At 43.1% G+C, this 18,259-nt stretch overlaps 1 protein-coding gene across 4 annotated transcripts in view; it reads left to right on the top strand.

Annotated features, from left to right (window-relative positions):
* pik3r3b (phosphoinositide-3-kinase, regulatory subunit 3b (gamma)) overlaps positions 1-18,259 on the top strand; it is a 192,591-nt gene that overhangs the window by 120,280 nt on the left and 54,052 nt on the right. The window lies entirely within an intron of this gene.

The following is an 18,259-nucleotide window of genomic DNA, read 5'->3' as shown; positions in this document are numbered from 1 at the left end:
GTGTTTGTGATTATAAAGCAGGTCTAGGTTCTATATTAATACTGTGAAAGTATCAAAGCCTCAGTCCACAGAGAAATGCACACAGCCTGTATTCAGAAACTGAGCCTTAAAACCAGCTGTCAGGACTTCTGGAACTTTGTGATGTCACAACAAAGCAGTCACTACACACAGCTATACTCCCAGCACGGCCTACCTGGACCAACATTGCAGGATTTGGTTTCTCTGAGTGTTTATGTAAAATCTGCTTTATTTTTATTGGATCACTCAGAAAACAGAGGCTCAGATCCTCTCTTCTGATTGGCTGACTGACCTGTTGTTACTAGAGCTCCAGAGAGAAGCCTGAGAGAGGAGATGTAAAACTACACTGAGTTGGTTTTTGGTTCTTAAAACCACAAATATATCTTCTGATGGAGATCAACTCTTCAGATAAAACACAGACGAAGAGTAGAACATGGGACCTTTAAAGTCTGACCAAGTTTAGGCAGAAACTGGTTGGTTCTGGTTTGAGAGAAAAGGCGACTGTTATGAGGCGACGGGACATGAGTCACAGTCTCTGACGTGAAACTCTGTCCTAACAAGCTTGGCCACCACATCGACACATTTCTACCTCTGCTGCTGAGAGACTTTATTAGTTCAACCACAGGAGGAGCATAGGTCATTTTAGCTTTTTAAAGGACAGTGAGAGTTGTTTTCATCTTAAGGTTTGGTTTTCATATTTTAATGAATTAGACCATGGACCAAGAAGCAAGTGATTAGACTTTAGAGTGAATCCTAGAGTTCTTTGAAGAATTTATTTCACATTTTAAAAATATTTTTCTCATGATACTCAGATTTTGCCTCAAAACATCATATTTAAACATTTTCTTCAGTGTCAAAAGTAACTGATTGTTGTTTCTGTCTATGGTGAACTGCCTCCAGCTAATGTATCTCTTCAGGATGCTGATTAACTAAGATGTAAAGAAACGCAGGCTAAAAGCAGATCTACAGTGTAACCTTCAACTTACTAACCGACTCCATGGCAACATTACATCGGCAAAGCATTATGGACCAGTGAGAGCAAAAACTCCTCAAAACAGATCCATCCTGGAGCCACAGAACTGACATTTTTGTTGGTGTTTCTTTGTTAGTTTTACTCTCTGAATAAATGTTTTGACAGAATTAGGGCTCAGAGGTTCTTATCAACATGTTCTCACAGCGCAGCCCTCTCACACTCCCGCTCTCCTCAGTAAAACCTTTGGGCTTTCAGGCTAAAAGTGAGTATGAGAGGTGGATCTGAGTTCTCTCAGTGAAATGTTCTTCAGCTTCCTCCTACAAGTAACTCAGGATAAATATTGTACCGTGAGATGAAGGTGATGAGGTTTCAGTGAGTGTATGAATGTGTAAAAAACATGTCCAAGAGCGACTGACTGCAAACACTGACCCCGAGTGATGACTGCTTTCAAACACTTCAAACACACACACACACACACACACACACACACACACTCTCTCTCTCTCTCTCTCTGCAGAGTGATGCACTGAAGCACGCAAACAGTCAGAGATGTGCCACCTTCTATCTCTGAGGAGTGTTTGGTCTGTCACACAGTCCCTGTGAGCGCTCTCTCTCTCTCTCTCTCTCTCTCTCTCTCTCTCTCTCTCTCTCTCTCTCTCTCTCTCTCTCCCTCCCTCCCTCCCTCCCTCTGCCTCTCTCTCTCTCTTTCACACACACACACACACACACACACACACACACTCTGTGGGCTCTCGTAGTGCAGCCCTGTTGCGTGACAGAGCCTGACATGTTTCAGTTCTCTCACTAGAGTAGTTCACTCGTTCCAGGAAAAGCCGGCGTCGACCATCGTCTCTTCTCTCTTCTTTCGCTCTCCTTTCCTTCTCTCTGTCCCATCTTTTCTCCTCCTTTCTCCTCCTCTCCTCTCCTCTTTCTTCTCCTCTCCTCTTTCTCCTCTTCTTCTCTCTCCATTTTTCATGATAGATGCCCCTCAGGGGCCCCAGTGATCTTGACAGCTCTGAGATCCCTCATTGGCCCGAAGGAGACTCAAAGACAGCAGCACTGGAAACTGTATGTGTGTGTGTGTGTGTGTGTGTGTGTGTGTGTGTTGGTGGGGGGTCTATAGAGCACTTCAGCACATGTGTTTTTTTTTCTCTGGAGTTTTATCTCCAACAGAGAGAGAGTGGGGTTGATATAACATGTGTGTGTGCGTGTGTGCGTGTGTGCGTGTGTGTGTGTGTGTGTGTGTGTGTGTGTGTGTGGGTGTGTGGGTGTGGGTGTGGGTGTGGGTGTGTGTGGGTGTGGGTGTGTTGGTGTGTGAAAAGCAGCACACATGCACAAACACACATGCACACTGGGGTGGTGGTGATTGCGTGCCCTCTCCATCTCCTTCTCACGCTACCTCTCCCTCTCGTCCTCCTCTCGCTGTGTCAGGTGGAGGAGGCGGCGAGCGCAGGGGTAGCTCCTGACATCGCTCTTCGCGTGACACGGGATGTAGATTGATCAGCTCTGCCTCTGTGCACGGCAGCATGAACAGCAAATAAACAACAAAACATGAGGACAGGTCACTGAATCGCAGCTGAACTTTCTCCCGCTTTCCTCTCCTGAAGTCAGGACTCAGTCGTGTAAAACATCTCAGACTCGGCTGCAGCCACTGAAACCCAATTTATTTACCCTGTGTGAACAAATAGACCCTGAAGTGAACCGAATCCACTTTTGTTCTTTTCTCTTTTTGTTTTTTTACAACAAAGAAAAAAGACTGAAAACTCAAGACTTACTTTGTTTTAATAATATTATTGTGTCATTTTACTGTGGCTCCATTGTCCGCTGCTTGAAGCCACTGTACACTGGTCCCAGTGACAACACTTCCTCATGTTCTGTATCATTTCCTGCACAGCTGGTCACCAGTGGCGTCTCTTTAACAGTGATGATAAGATTTTGTCTCTCATGCTTTATATTGCTGAGAGGATGCTGAGTTTCTGCACCTCATCCCGGAGCTGAAACTCTACCACAGTAGAACCCCTTTGCTTAAATCTCACTCTGTCAGTTGATGGTCGTGTATTTCAGTGGCATTAAAAGTTATTTCAGTTACATGAAATTACATCTTCGGTTTGCAAGAAAGTGTTATTTTTATGTAAATATCGACTTATTCACACCAACAGTATGTCCGTCAGTCTGAATTCACATGGCTGGCACCACTCCTTGTGGGGAATAAACCAAGAAATCTCAGACAGCAAAATGAAACTTCTGGCCCAACATATGCCTGGGTCCTCGGCCCAAGTCTGGCCCATATACCTCCACATCCTGGCAGAGTCTGACTCTTATCCTCTGATCTGGACTGAAAACTGGAAGATTTTCTTTGTGTGCACCAGAATTGGTCCAGATGTGACAGTAGCATCTTACCTTTATGCTCTAAATGGGCTATATTCAGGCCATGGAACCAGGCATTTACTCAGCCAGAGGAAAAAAAACAAGTGCCCCAGTATGGGCCAGATTTATTCTACTAGGGCTGGGTCTGAACCAGGACCTCCTTCCAGCTGGACATGTCCAGAATGCCTCCAACAGGGGCCGTCCAGGAGGGAATCAGATGCCTGAACCACCTGAACTGGCAGCGACTCTACTCCAACATCAAGATTCTTGTGCTCATTGTCTCAGGAGATCTTCATCTATAACCTGGCACTTTAACAACTAGTGTTACATCCATACCATATATGAGTTGGGCATTGGCTGGTTGTGTTTTTACTGGTGTGGGAAATAACTAACTAAATCAGTGACTGATTTATACTGAGAAGAAAACTCGGTCTGATTGGTGTATTATTCTTTTCTGTCTTTTCAGTCACGGAACAGTCACGAGTGCAACATAATACAACAGTAAATGACAATAGTATAATGATGAGCCTTGTGCATCTTGTTGTGCATTAGTTCTTATCACATTTACCTCATTTCTTGGCTCAGAAAGTTCATATATTCAGAATCCACTCTGGTTTTTCTTTCTGTTTTCTGTAAAGGTTTGCAGTCATTCGTGTGTGTTTTACACACTGTTTAAAATGCATCAGAGACCAAAGCCAGTTTTTCTTAATCTCTGGCTCACATCACTGGCTGACTTTCTAGTAATTCAAGGCAGCCATGTGTCAGTGTATTAGTCCCAAGCACTGACTTAATGACAGCTTTGCAGTGTATTTATAAAATCCACCATATCAGACTTTGTCAGGGAGAGAACGATCAAGACTCTGACTCATTTCTGTCGTTGTCTCTGGTGTCTTCACAGTCCAACAACTTCTGTCAGGACGGAGACAGGCCATCCATGTCTGACCAAATTAAAAGCGAAAACTGAAAACTAAAATAAAGGAAGAAAATGGAAATTTCATGGAGGAACCCAGATAGACTCTGTCCGAGATGCACAGAGAATCCTATGAAAAGACAGCAGCTGTATGACAGGAATCCTCCACTGTCCACCCTGTTAGAAATGTATGTAGCCCCCATCTGTGTGTTTGCTAAATGCACACGAGGCGTTCACTGCACACAGCTCCCTCTCTGGGGAATACATCCTGGGAGTGGGAATTTTCCACTTCGGAAATTTAAACTGTTGGACCTTCACCACTCTCTCTCTCGATCTCTCTCTCTCTCGATCTCTCTCTCTGTCTTTGTCTCTTTCTCTCTTTCTCTTCCTCACTCTCGTACCCACACAGTTGCTTCCTACAGGTTTAATGCATTTACACACACACACACACACACACACTCACACAATTACTTGAATTAATAAACCTGCCTCTCTCTTTGTGGACTTATGTTCTCTCTGAATCCCTTCGCTCTAATGCACTTTAACCTAAGCTCAGTTTCGTAACGTCGCCTAAGCTCCCACAGCGCGGCGCGGACCCCTGCTTTTACGTGCACTCTCATGCACTTTACATTACTAAAAGCATCGGCTAAATAGGATTCAGCATGTCTGCTGTGTTTTCTGCCCCTGTAAGCTCTGCTGGCTTTCAGCTGTGTCAGCTGTCTGTGTGCACATGTGTGTGTGTGTGTGTGTGTGTGTGTGTGTTTCATTCTGTTTAGGTACATTATATACAGTATGGTGTGAGTGTAAACGGAGGGAGAGTGAGAGGCAGAGATCAGTGTGGGTCAGTGGCTATGGCTTAGCGTTGCTGTATGGTTTTAGTTGCAGCAGAGGGCTGCAGGGATGCCATGCTAAGCTGATTAAATGTTCACACTTGGGGTCAAGTCAAGCAGCCACTCAGTGTCCCCAGCTGAACTGCAGCCAGCACTGAAAGCTTTCTGTGGTATGAGTGCAGAGCACAACAGCGGCCGCTCAGCCAGGACAAGGCTTTTGATTAATCATTTATTTCCTAGACCCTCTAGTTATATACTGTTTCTAGCTGTTTTCTGTGCTTTCACATGTGTGTACATGTGTGACAAATCAAAGGAAAAAGCTGCTGTTTCAGTGCTGCTTTGCATAGATTTTCCACAGTTCTACCATCCATCCAAAGGATTTTCCATCATTTGGTGTTTTAATGATGGTGATGGAGGACAAAACACACCATGTGTCAAGGTGTTGGCTTATTTCCCAGCACTGACACTTTCACTCACATTTGCTCCAGACCTTGATAAGTTCTTCTGTCTGTACAGTGTGTTTGATTTATGCCAGGGGCATCAAATGCTGTTGCACTTAAAGGCCCTGTACAGTCTAAAGGTAGACGTCCATGTGTGTTGTGATTATAAAGCAGGTCTAGGTTGTATATTAATACTGTGAATATTATACTGTGAATATATATTAAAACTGAGCGTTAAAAACAGCCATAAGGACAAATTAAGTAATCACCACCCTCAGCCATGCCCCAATCCACCATCCAACCTTGCAGGATTTGGTTTCTCTGAGTGTTTACCTGAAATCTGCTACATTTTTATTCAGCCACGCCCCCTAACCAGGGTAAACACTTCTGTATTTATGAACCTTTGCCAAACCACAACAAGCCAAGAAATCTTTTTGTTTTGACAAGATCCCCCAACGCTCTGAGCTCATCAGACACACAGGTTTTACAGTAATGCGATAGAGGTGAGACGCAGAACAATGCGGTTACTGTTGTGATGTGTAAAGGCTGAATGTGTGAGTGACAGGTGTTTTGAGTCCAGGCAGGCGAGCGAGGAGCCTCAGCTTTTACAGGATTAAACTTTATTGATGGTTTTTCATCACAACCCATCGATCCGTTCTCCCCAGCCGGCTGTGACTGGGCAGATCTGAGTGTGTGTGTGTGTGTGTGTGTGGATTGTGTAGATTGTGCAGGTTATGTACCATCTTAGCACATTGCTGCTAATGCACTGCAATATCACCTTCCTCATAACCTCATCAAACATTGTGCTGCTCCAGAACAGCTGCACACACTGTCGCAAATGAAGACTACAGCCACATGTGCAATGTTCTCTGCACATGTGGTGTGTGAACAAGCTGCCATGAAACTGAGGAGAAAAGGCTCCTAATTTCACCTATTTTGTTTATTACTCAAACAGCAATGATAACGAAATAACAAAAATGACTAATATATGTGTTGTCTGATTCGTCATCTCCAGTGGTTGGCACCACAGAGTTTCTAGGTTTTATAAATAAGTTTATATTCATGAAAGAAATGATAAGAAGCTTGGTTCCAGACCTGTGAATCACCCACACATGTCTGAGTTCTCCAGAAGTTCAAATGTTCCCTTCTTATTGCTGTTTCTGCCATTGTAAGAACAACTGGGCCAATCAGAGCTTTGCAGGCTTTAGTTGTGTCAGAGCCAGAATCTACAGCCCCTTTTCCACTGGTCATAAAATCTGCTAAGATCCACTAACACTGGGCGTTTATCATCAGTGGAAGGAATTGGCATCAACTCGCAGTTCAAATGACTCTGCAGTAGATGTGAGTATTTATCAGCTCCTGCTCCAGTCAGCAGTGATCAGCAGGTGAACACACTAATTTTTCCCCTTTTCTTTCAGAGCTCACACACTGTAAACAGACCTGTCAGCTGCCCAGCACAGTGCTGTTAAACCAGAAACACTGCAGCTACACTTGGGGATGACAGAGTGAGCTGCAGCCCCGAAATAAGTTTTAAAAACACACAATCACTGACTGAAGCATCTCACACAGACGACAACCTGCAAATGAGATGCAATGGATCCGTTTTACCAGTCTGCATCACAGTGTGTGTGTGTGCTCGGTATCTCCATGGAGTGATGTTTCTCCCTGCAGTTGTGTGTTTCCTCTCAGGTGAACTCAGCTGGTAGTGTTTTTTTAGCAGGTTTACCCACATTAAAAAAAAAACCTCTTGTACTTGGTAATTTGGGGAACAGGCAGGAATTACAGTTCTTCTATGTTACAGGTCAATGTCTCTGCTTGTTAATGCAGAGAAGGGGATTATGGGAAAACTGTAGGTCGTAGAGGTTTGCAGAGCTGTCAAGGCGCAAATCTCCCAAATGTGTATTGAGGGCCTGAGCATCAAGCAAGCTGATTGGTTCATCCAGGCTATCCTCCTACCTAGCCTTCCTTTCTTCCACTTTACCTTCCTTCTAACTTTCCTTTCAACCTTCCCTCTCTTTCTCCTCCTGTTCAGTGTCCTTCATTTGTTTCTATACGAGCTAACAGTTATGCGTCTTTCTGAACAGGGTGCAGATCCGGATCTTACACAGTTTAGTTTGGACTCATTGAGTTTCTGCAGATTTTTCCTCTGTATGTGTGCGTGCAGGACGAGACAGACGGGGTAATGACTCTCTCTAATAGGGCTTAGTTCAGCTGTCCGCATAATGCCGTCTGGCCTTTGTCTAATCTGAGCTCCGCTGTCTGACTCACCACACTCAGCCCTCTGGTCAGCAAAGGGTTAACCAACAAAAAGAAAGGAGCGAGGAAACGAGATGAGGGAAGGAGAGGAGATGTCATGAAAATAGAGAGACAAGCAAAGGTCTGTGGCTGTCATCCAGACAGACAGATAGCATCAGGGTGGGGATGAGTGATCTGGATGCAGAGGCTGTAGTTAATGACCGTTCAGCATTGACCCTGAGCAGAGGTAATGATGCTCCGAGACAGGGGGAGCAAATTAGCTGAGGAGGGAAGGAAGGAAGGAAGGAAGGAAGGAAGGAAGGAAAGAGGAGAGGGAGGTACAAATGAAAAGAGAGAAGGGTAACTAATAGCAGGGTCAAGATAAAATACAGAGCATGTACAGAGGAGTGTGACAATGATGTTGAACTTTAACCCTGAAGGGGTAATGAGGCTGCTAGTTGAGCCTCAGCGACAAATTAGAAGAAGAAATTAAAGGAGAAGAAAGAGGGGAGGGTGGAGAGAAGGAGAGGAAACAAGAGGATAAGAAAGGAAATGAAAAGAAACATCAGGAAAGGAAAAAGAGGAAAAGAAGCAAAAGGAAATTGCATAAAAGAGTTAAGAAGAAAGGGAAGGAAAGGAAACAAGGACAGCAAAGGAAACAAGAAGAAAGGACAGGATAAGGATGGCAGAGGACATGAAATAAAAGGAAAGAATGAAAAATGCAGACAAGATAAAGGAGACAAGAGAAAAGGGAAATTAAAACAAATTAGGGGAAATGGAAGGAATAAAGGAAGAGAAAGATGACAAGTAGGAAAAAGGGAAAGGGTGACAAAAAGACAGAGAAGGAGATGAGAATAAAAAACAGGAAAGGAAAGGAAAGGAAAGGAAACATGAGGACATGAACAAGGAAAAGGAAAGAAAAAGATAGGAAGGGAAATGAGGAGGATATAAAAGAAGTGAAGAATAAGGAAATATAGGACAGTAAATGGCAATAAATGAAAAAAGATGGGGGAGCAGAAAGGGCAGAAATGAAATGAAAGGAGGTGAGGAGGAAGTACAGGAGTGGAGGAGAGGAAAGAAAAAGAAAGAAAAAAGATGGAAGGAAACAAAAAAGGAAATGAAAGTTGAGTAAAAAGAATGAATAACATAATGAATGAGCATATCTTCCAATTTTTAGGAAAGTATCCTTGGTTGGTGATGTCGACCTTTAACCTCTGCTGCAATTCTCTCTGAAAACAAAAAAGAAAGAAAGATGAGGTGATGAAATGAAAGAAAAGAGACAGAAGTGAGTGAGTGTGTTCACTGGGATGATGAGGTTGAACTGTAACCTCTGTGAAGGTAACGACGCTGTGAGGCCTCGGCTAACGGATTAGCCACAGTGCTAACTAGCAGAGTGTGAGTCACAGGGGAGCCATCTGGTCTGAGAAAACATGAATCTTATGTGTGTGGAGAGAGAAAGACCTGGATCAGGGCTGGGGGGGTTGTTAGATTGATGGACCCTTATCTCCGTCACGGTGGCCCACAGTCCCCAACTAGACTGTCAAGGCCTTGTCCTAATGATAATGCTCATGTTACTGTGTGTGTGTGTGTGTGTGTGTGAGTGTGTGTGTGTGTATGTGAGTTTGGCAGATGAGGTGTATGTTGTGTTTCCTGAAAAATTATCAGCAGCACAAGAGTGTTAACCTCCACCCAGAAATCAATGTCCCATTTACATCAGACCTGTGTTCAGCACTGATCTTGTCCTTGTGAGTCACCAACCGTCCAGTTTAGTGTGTGTTGTTTTAAAACAGCTTCTTAGGGAATAAATCACTGAAGAAGAACATGATTCCTGTTCAGGCTTGAGTTCACTTTTACCCCCAAATTTGAAATTAATCATAAAATATTATTCCTGCTGTCTTCAGTTCGTGTATATATTATATTATATTATATTATATTATATTATATTATATTATATTATATTATATTATATTATATTATATTATATTATATTATATTATATTATATTATAATGTATTATATTATCCACATGGTGCCGACTCAACTTCATTTTGCTTTTGGTTCCAGCTACTTCTACTTCCACTGCAGATTGTAGCCCCTAAATGTGATATCGTTACTATAGTGGTAACAGGAAGCTGTCATAGCTTCATCTGAGACTGTCCTGAAGACAACGAGCCCACAGGTCGTCTGTCAGCAGGTTACTATGACCCGTAGTTAGGTTTTGTTGCTAGGCGACATCTAGTGGTCATCGTAATGATGACAGGAGCAAAGGGAAAAGTGCGGTGACGTAGTTTATAGAGCGACAAAGTCCACGTCAGGAGGAGGTTGGGGTGGATGGATGAATATGACCCAGGAGAGCGGTGTTCGATTCCCATGTGACAGTAACAGTTTATGTTGTTTCTATTATCCATGACCGTTCATTGTTATTATTGTAACCATGACAACAAAGACCATTTCATGTTGAGGAAGTACTTATATTTACCCAAATCATCATCTTTTCCTAAACCTAGCCATGTTTATTAATATAACCATGACAACCAAGGTCCGTTACACCTGCCACTGTAGGGGCGCTATTTCATGAGACATTCCTATGGGTCGCATCAGAGGGTTGAAAGAACGAGTGGTTGCTCAGGTTGGAGGACTGGTTGTTATATCAGTTGAACAGCTCCTCTTAAAAGGACACTCTTACCTTTGAGATTGTTGAATCTGTCTGACCTTTGTAGGACTCACCTGAGGTCATTACTGAACACGCTGACAGGTGAGAAATGTATCTTACATTTTAGTGAGTTGTTTCGGTGGTTTGATTCCTTGCTCTTACACAGGGATTTTCAAAGTCTAACAAACAAACAAATCAAGACAACTGCGCACCTCCGTCACCCCATCAGTATGCAAATCAACAGGTCCTGTTTGCGATGCACCCTGTAAATGTACAGACAACTGCCACTGGATACTGTGATACTGAGGAAATCTTAAAAACAAGATCCTCAGGCCAGTTCTGCAGTGATAAGGACAGGCTTTTTTGTGACCATCAGTGGATATAATGATACCTTCAGAAAGGGCAAGTTGCATTGAATCTAAAAATATGTTATCATGTCTGTGTGTTTAGTTTTGACTCAGTCATGACTCACTGGAAGGGAACTATTTCTGACAAAAAATGCAGCATTTTGGTGCTAAGGGTTTTATTTATTTATTTTAATTATTTTTGGGGGCTTTTTATGCCTTTATTATAGCTTAGTGGAGACTAACAGGAGAGGGGGATGATGGGGAGGGAGATGCAGGAATGAGTCGGACCAGTCGGGAGTCGAACCGGTGACTGCCTGCTAAGAGCGTCTTGCGCTCAACATGGTGCGTGCCCTAACCACTCGACTTTTTTTTTAAAAGTACCTTAATATCCTCTGTGATGCTGCTGCTGAACATGTTAGCGAGCGGGCCACGCTGACTTCACATTGAACAATGCACCTGTCCTTTTCATCTCACGCAGTGTCTTTGCCTCATGTCTCTCCCTCTGCAACCCCCCACCCTCATTCTGCAACTCCTCTGCACCCATCTGGGGAGGTGCTGCTCAGGGTGATCATATGCACTCGAAGCCCCACCTGTCGAGCTTTGGCTGCTTCGGTGCTGGAGTCCCGCATGTCTGATTAAAACCCAGTTTGAACCAAGTCCAAGCTTGTTGACAGATTTCACACAGACATTGCTGCAGCTGAAAGTCCAGTCATTTTTACCGTAATAACAACAAGTTAAGGTTAAACAGCTGTGCAGTCATTAATGAGGTCTGGATGAGGCTTACATTTGATAGTTCTCGGCACCTAAACACACAAACACATGTGCTAAACATCTCAGTTCACGGTGGTATTTTTGATGGGAAAGGAGCAGATTTTGTAGAGAATTCCTGGGAAATAACCAGGATCTCATTTCCCGATATTCAACCCTAGTGTGCCTGTCTGTGTGTGTGTGTGTGTGTGTGTGTGTGTGTGTGTGTGTGTACAGGGCACTTTCAGCAGTGGATGAATACAGACCTCCTAAATGTGCAGTAATGTAAAAATGATGCCTTCAGGCTAAAGTTGGTCCTAACAAGGACGTTGCTACTACATTTAAGCACAACCACCAACACTGTGTCAGCCACTGCCAGTTACAAGCTAACAAACAACATAAACAAATAAAAGATGCTAACTACGCTAACGGTTCTGATCCGTCTGCTGGTCTCTGATTCTGGTCTCAACAGACTCCTCATCTGAGTCTGGGTCTGACTGAGGCTCCAACATGATTTTTACAGAGTTCAAAACAAGTCTGGAGGAACTTTGATGAGGAGAAAGACTCAACAAGACACTGATGACAGATCAACAGGTGTTTTGACAAAGTACAGAGAAGAGGAGCTTTTTTTGGCCTGAGTGGATCCTCATCCAGACGGATCCTCTCTGCTGTTTCCTCTCTGATGTCGTCACAGGCTGCCACACACTCATACCAGGCGGGCAGAGTCTTTAACAACTCGTGTTTTTGGGGAGGAGGTGGTGGCAGAGGTGGAGGGGTTGTGTGTGTGTGTGTGTGTGTGTGTGTGTGTGTGTGTGTGTGTGTGTGTGTGTGTGTGTGTGTGTGTGTGTGTGTGTGTGCATCTTTTTGGAAATGATGATTTCATTCAGTCACTTACAGTCATTCAGATGTCTCCAATTACAAAGTATTTTGCAGTGTCATCCTCCAGCACTGCTCTGAAGAGCGAGCTCTGCTGTTTTTAATTTAACTGCACATGCACCTCTTCAGAGGCTCTGCTGCAGATGTGGCGTCAGTCGCAGCTCACCGTTCAGTTGAACATCAACACTCAGCTTGGAGCAGATCTGGGGATTTCGGGCAGGCGTCATAGTTTGATGCCTCTGGAAGTATCTGTTGCCACTGTTCCCTTTGAGATTTGATTATTTCAGGGTTTTTCCTGAGAAAATAATTTTACTGTCAGTTTGTTTCGGTTAATGGCGTAAATAAGCTGCCACGCCCCATGAGCCTCTGCAGCCAATTCGACTGGAGAAGAATCCAGACAGAGGTGCAAACCAACGTTCCTTCACTTTAGTTTCTTGTAAGCTGTGCAAACAACATATTTTTTAGCTCTGTGATTGGACGTTTCTTACCAAAGTGCACCTTGGGAGTAAAAGCTGACTTCTCCCCTTAAGTTTTCAGATGTGTCCCAGTTCAGGGTCTGCATCCTTTGGAGGACGGAGCCTCTAAGGAGGATTTTTGCTTTCCGGCACTTTCCCGCCCTTACAGTAGCATCGCGAAGCGCAGCTCTTCTCACCTGGCAACCTTCACAACATGTAACTTTTTTCCACAGAAACTTGAGGTTGGCTTTGACAGTTGTACCATTAGCTGTTGAACTGAGCTGAAACCAAATACTTTCTGTTGGTGTTGTTTGCAGCCATATTATCTTCATTACAATGAATCTTGGGCCACGATGGATTCACCTGTTGGATCCTTTGTTGTCCAGGAAAAGCTGCATTTCTCAGTCACATTTGAAGGAGCTTTCAAAATGGTCGCATCTTCAAACACAGCTTTTATGTCTGCAGTTTGTACCTTTCAGCGCTTCGCCATGCTAACAGAGTCCCCAGTCATGTCTGTTGATCTGCCACTGTGGTCCAGACTAAAAGACAAATACTGGATGGATTGCTGTGAAATTTGATGCAGACATTCATGCCCCCCCCCCACTTTGACGATACTGGTCAAAGTTATGCTCCGTTTATGACCAAGTACCTGCTAAACTTCATCTGCACTGGCTGATAAACAAATGTTAGCATGCTAACACTCTAACATTGCATGTTAGCATTGCGAGCATGCTAATGTAGGCATTTGGCTTAAAGCACAGCCTCACAGAGCTGTTAGCGTAGCTGTGTACTCTAAATCTTTTCTTTTATTTAAATCAAAGAATCAGATGTTTTCTAAAACAGTTTCATATCCGTCCGAGCCTTGACGTGCTCCAACTGTCAGTCACTCTGTATTGTCTGTGGGAAAAATAGCAGGTCTTATACATGTCTGAAAAACACCTAGAACTGCTGCTTCCACTTCATCTCTCTGTTGGGAGATTTCATTTATAGCTCTGAACATTTTTATTAGATCTTCTTGTCTAAAGAAATCGTCTCTGTATCGACTCATTTCCTCCACTTTGCTCTGCTTCCTGGTCGTCTAAAGACCTGTGAACTTCCTGTAAACTGATCATTATTTACACTAAAATGGACATTTTGATCCTCTCCATTTGTATTTAGCAGCTTCACTGCAGACAATAGAAAATCCCAGAAGCTCCTCCACCTCTGTCTCAGTCTGCCCCTCCCTCCATACTTTTCTTCCTCTAATAGGATTTCCATCCATTAGATCTTTTATCATGACCTCCATGCATGTTAAGGAGGGAGAGATGAGCTGAGGTATATTGATGCAGGGAGGTGATAGGGAATCAATAGGCCTATAAAATGGACAATCAGGCAGTGAGGCGGCCGGCTGTAAGCCCACGGACTGCCTGCTGAGGGTCCTGAGGGGGGATATTACCTCTGTCTGTGAGTCTGTCCGTCTCAGTGGAGTGTCACAAATTAAAATGTACAGCCTGTCTCCTTCTCTTTATGTCTGTCTCCTGATTAAAATGTAAATCTGTCTGAGAGCTGAGATCATGTCACACTGAGCAGCAGGTTCGTCTGAGAGGTCACGATCATGATTTCATTCAAATTAAAAGAGAAACAATTAGAGAGAAAAAACTGTAAGAGACGTGTAAAGAAATATTTAAGAAGTGATTATTATTATTAAAAAAGCTCAATTGGAAAGTTTAAATGGAAAATTTAACATTGAAAATGGAGATTAATTTTCCTCCTGAGTGAAATGATCTTTAATCCCACAGACTCTGAGCACAGAGCAAAGACAGGTACTGAAAATCAAAATTACATAGGAATTAAACCTACTCATAAAATATCAACCATCAGACATAAATATGCACGGACTAATTTTACCTGATAAAAAATATTTCAGATTCCATCAGTATTATCACAAAAGTTCACACTGAGTGAAACAAACCCAGTGCTCCATGTGTTTTTTTGTTTTTTTATATTTCTGCACCATTAATGCACCATTCATTGTGTGCAGTATTTTATAAATGTGTCACCTAAATTCAGTCTGATGTGTAAAACTCAGTAACTGAGCACTGGTGGTTTAACACTTTATAGGTCATGTACAGTAAAGCTGGTCATTAAAATGAGGTACATTTTAAAACCATCCTAATATTTTCATAATCTATTTAAGATTTGTCTGTTTAATGTAAATTTAAAGCAAGGAAGTTCATTTGTATGGCACCATTCAGACACAAGGCAGTTTAAAATGAGGCATGGAAATACATTAAAATACAACATTAAGGTGGCATCAAAGTCTGAGACGATAACTACATCAAGATTTCTGGCTTGATTTGTAGGTTTTAGTTTTTGACTTTTATTTTTTCTTCTTTGGGGCCAAAAACTATTCTTTCAGTTTTTTCTGTTCAGTTGTAGAAAATTCTCTTCAGTGCAATAATTCAGCGAATGTCAGGGACTGTCACCTGGTGACATTTCCACATCTTGTTTTTTTTTTTTATCAGAGCTTTCAGCTGCATCTATATCTGGTGATGAAGCCCATGAGTTGTGACTGAAAGCTCTGGGAAGTTCTTAAGCCGCTGTTGTCAAGGTCAAAGTTGAACCTTCAAGTTCAGCGATCTTTATTTTAAGACACATAAAGACATGACTCGGGGATTTTAAAGATTTTTTGTCTCTCATCGAGTGACACACACGCACGCACACACACACACACACACACACACACACACACACAGATACACACACATCTCTCCCCTATGACCTCTGACCGCTCAGACAATGGCCTGGTCGTGCTGGCGTCTCCTCTGATAGAGACTCCACCTCCTGCTCTGTGTCACAATTACTCCCATCTGGACAGTCACACACACACACACACACACACACACACACACACACACTGCATAATATATACATACTGACTCACATTATACATACATTGTATGCACATGTGCATAACAGTCAAATGTATATGTTGGCAGGTAAAGAATCTCTGTCCCTGCACGTGTGTGTGTGTGTGTGTGTGTGTGTGTGTGTGTGTGTGTGTGTGTGTGTGTGTGTGTGTGCAGGTTAAGCACATGTGCTGACTCAGCTGCTTTTACCCTCTCATGTAAAACATTCTACCCCAGGTGCCATTAATTTTCCTCTCTGCACGGCTCTTCCTCTCTTTCTATTTATTTAAATCACTCCTCCACACACACACACACACACACACACACACACACACACACACACACACACACACACACACACACACACAAATGATCAAGTCCACACACAACTGCATTACTGAATCCATATATCTTACTGGAGCTCTGCAGACAGGTTACACGGCTCTGTAACTACAGATCCTCAGATTTGAGGTGATGGTTTCCTCAAACACAATTCGATTGTAAGATCTTGTCAAGAAAACAGTGAACACACTGGGCTACGTCACACACCTCTGAACCTACACTAACCCTGCTCAGTCTGAAAACCCGTCTTCCTCTCCGTGGTTTGAGGCTCCATCCACACTCTGGTAAAACTCTTTTAGACGGGATGATGAAGCAAAGATCCAAAGCTGCTCTGTCACAGCTGGAGTCTGTGTGTCTGTAAAAATGATCTGATGTCCCTGTTTTTCCACCGTCACTGTCGTCTTTGTGTGGGTGAAGTCCTTCTCACAGCTCTTTTCATTCTCACCGTCACTATTTTTAATGTTGCCTTTGAATTTGTCGTTATCTTTGATTTAATTGTAATTAACGTTGTTGTGACTGTTGCTGTCCTTGTCGTTATGTTTGTTGTTGTCTTCGACCTTGTCGTCGCTAGCGTCTTCGTGTTGTGTTGAAGCGAACGTTGACCTTTTAATCGAACACCCCCCCCCCCGTATCACCAGGACTCTGCAGAAGGTGAACTCCTGTCTGTTTACTCTCCATCTTACATCTTACGTAAAGGACACAGATCTGGGTGGCCCGATGGTGGAGCGGTTAGGGCACGTACTCCATGAGCGGACACACTCAGCAGGCAAGCACCGGCCTGACTCTTTCCTGCGTGTCATTCCTGTCACTCTCTACTGTCCTGTCAATAAAGGCAAAAAATGCCCAAAAAAATAGCTTAAAAAAAAAAAAAGGGCACAGATCTGCATTTAGATCATCAGCTGCAGAATCATCCAGTGTGGTTGAAGATGTCTTTTATAATAAGACTTTATTTATAATAATTAAACTTTAAAATTTGTATCACACTTATAAAACATCCAAACAAATCAAAGTAAAATGTAAATGAAATTAAAAAGACATCACACAATAAAAGCTTCTTTTTTTTAATTGTGTGTTAAGAAGTGAAGAAGACAAAACAGGGAGCTGAGTCTGATCTCCTCTGGCAAGTTGTTCCAGAGTTTAGGGGCCCTGACAGCAAAGGCCCGTGTCCTCTGCTTTTCAGCCTGGACCAATGAAAGGCCAGCAGTGCATCACCAGAGGATCTCAGACTGCGTCCTGGGGATAAAAGCTCAGAAATAAAGGGAGGGTCCAGCTCCAAGTCTCAAAAGAAATGAAAAGAATTTAAAAATCGATCCTAAAATAAAAGGGCAGTGAGAGTAGAGATGCTGAGCCCGAGCTGCAGCATTGTGAACTGGTGGTGGACGGATGTCTGACTGAGACAGGTAGACGCTGCTGGTTTATGAAGAAAATATTTTAATCTCAGATTAGATCAGATTAATCTCTTTTTGCCTCCTCCCTGTAATAACCTGGATACTTTTACCTTTTAAGGCCTCACAGCTGATTTCAGCAGCTGACAAAGCTGCAGCATTTTGGACACAATGGGAGCCTCATTCCTCTGCTCCTGCTTTTCTTACATTTCATTCATGGACGGACATAAATGAATCCAGACTGACTCGTCCCTGTATGTTGGGAGTCTCCTCCCTCCTCCTGATCCCTGAAGGCTCTGCTCCACAGAGCATTTTTCTTTCACATTCCTTATTTTCTTTCCATTTCCCCTGCATGCTCCAAAATCAAAATTGCTTTTGTTATTGAGGGCAGGATTGTGTAAGTCTAATCTGTGTAATCGAATTGTGATGCTCAGCACAAGCATCTGCAGCCCACAGAGCGCCCTGAATGTGTTCGCTCGCGTGCAGAGTCAAGTGTTCAGATTTACATTATTGACCTCGTGTCTCAGGGAGAAAGAGAGAAAGAGAGAGAGACAAGGGGGAAATTACAGAGGCTGTTACAGTCAGAATGGGCTTGTCCATCAGGGCAGCCAAGTGTGCATATCACTGCTCACAGGTAGGCAGCTGGTCGGACAACAAATGTGTTCTTGGATTTGGATCATTTGGACTCACTTTATACAATATGGGACCTTTAAATTGAGTAAACTATGGATTAAATATTTTTTCTTTTCTTCAGACTATATCCGCGCTAGATTTTGTCTTCAGTCCTCATTTA

Source organism: Trachinotus anak, unplaced genomic scaffold (assembly GCF_046630095.1).
Source record: "Trachinotus anak isolate AG129_WGS33_773 ecotype Australia unplaced genomic scaffold, CSIRO_AGI_Tana_v1 ptg000010l, whole genome shotgun sequence".
NCBI lineage: Eukaryota > Metazoa > Chordata > Actinopteri > Carangiformes > Carangidae > Trachinotus > Trachinotus anak.
This window is presented reverse-complemented; position numbering and strand designations above follow the sequence as displayed.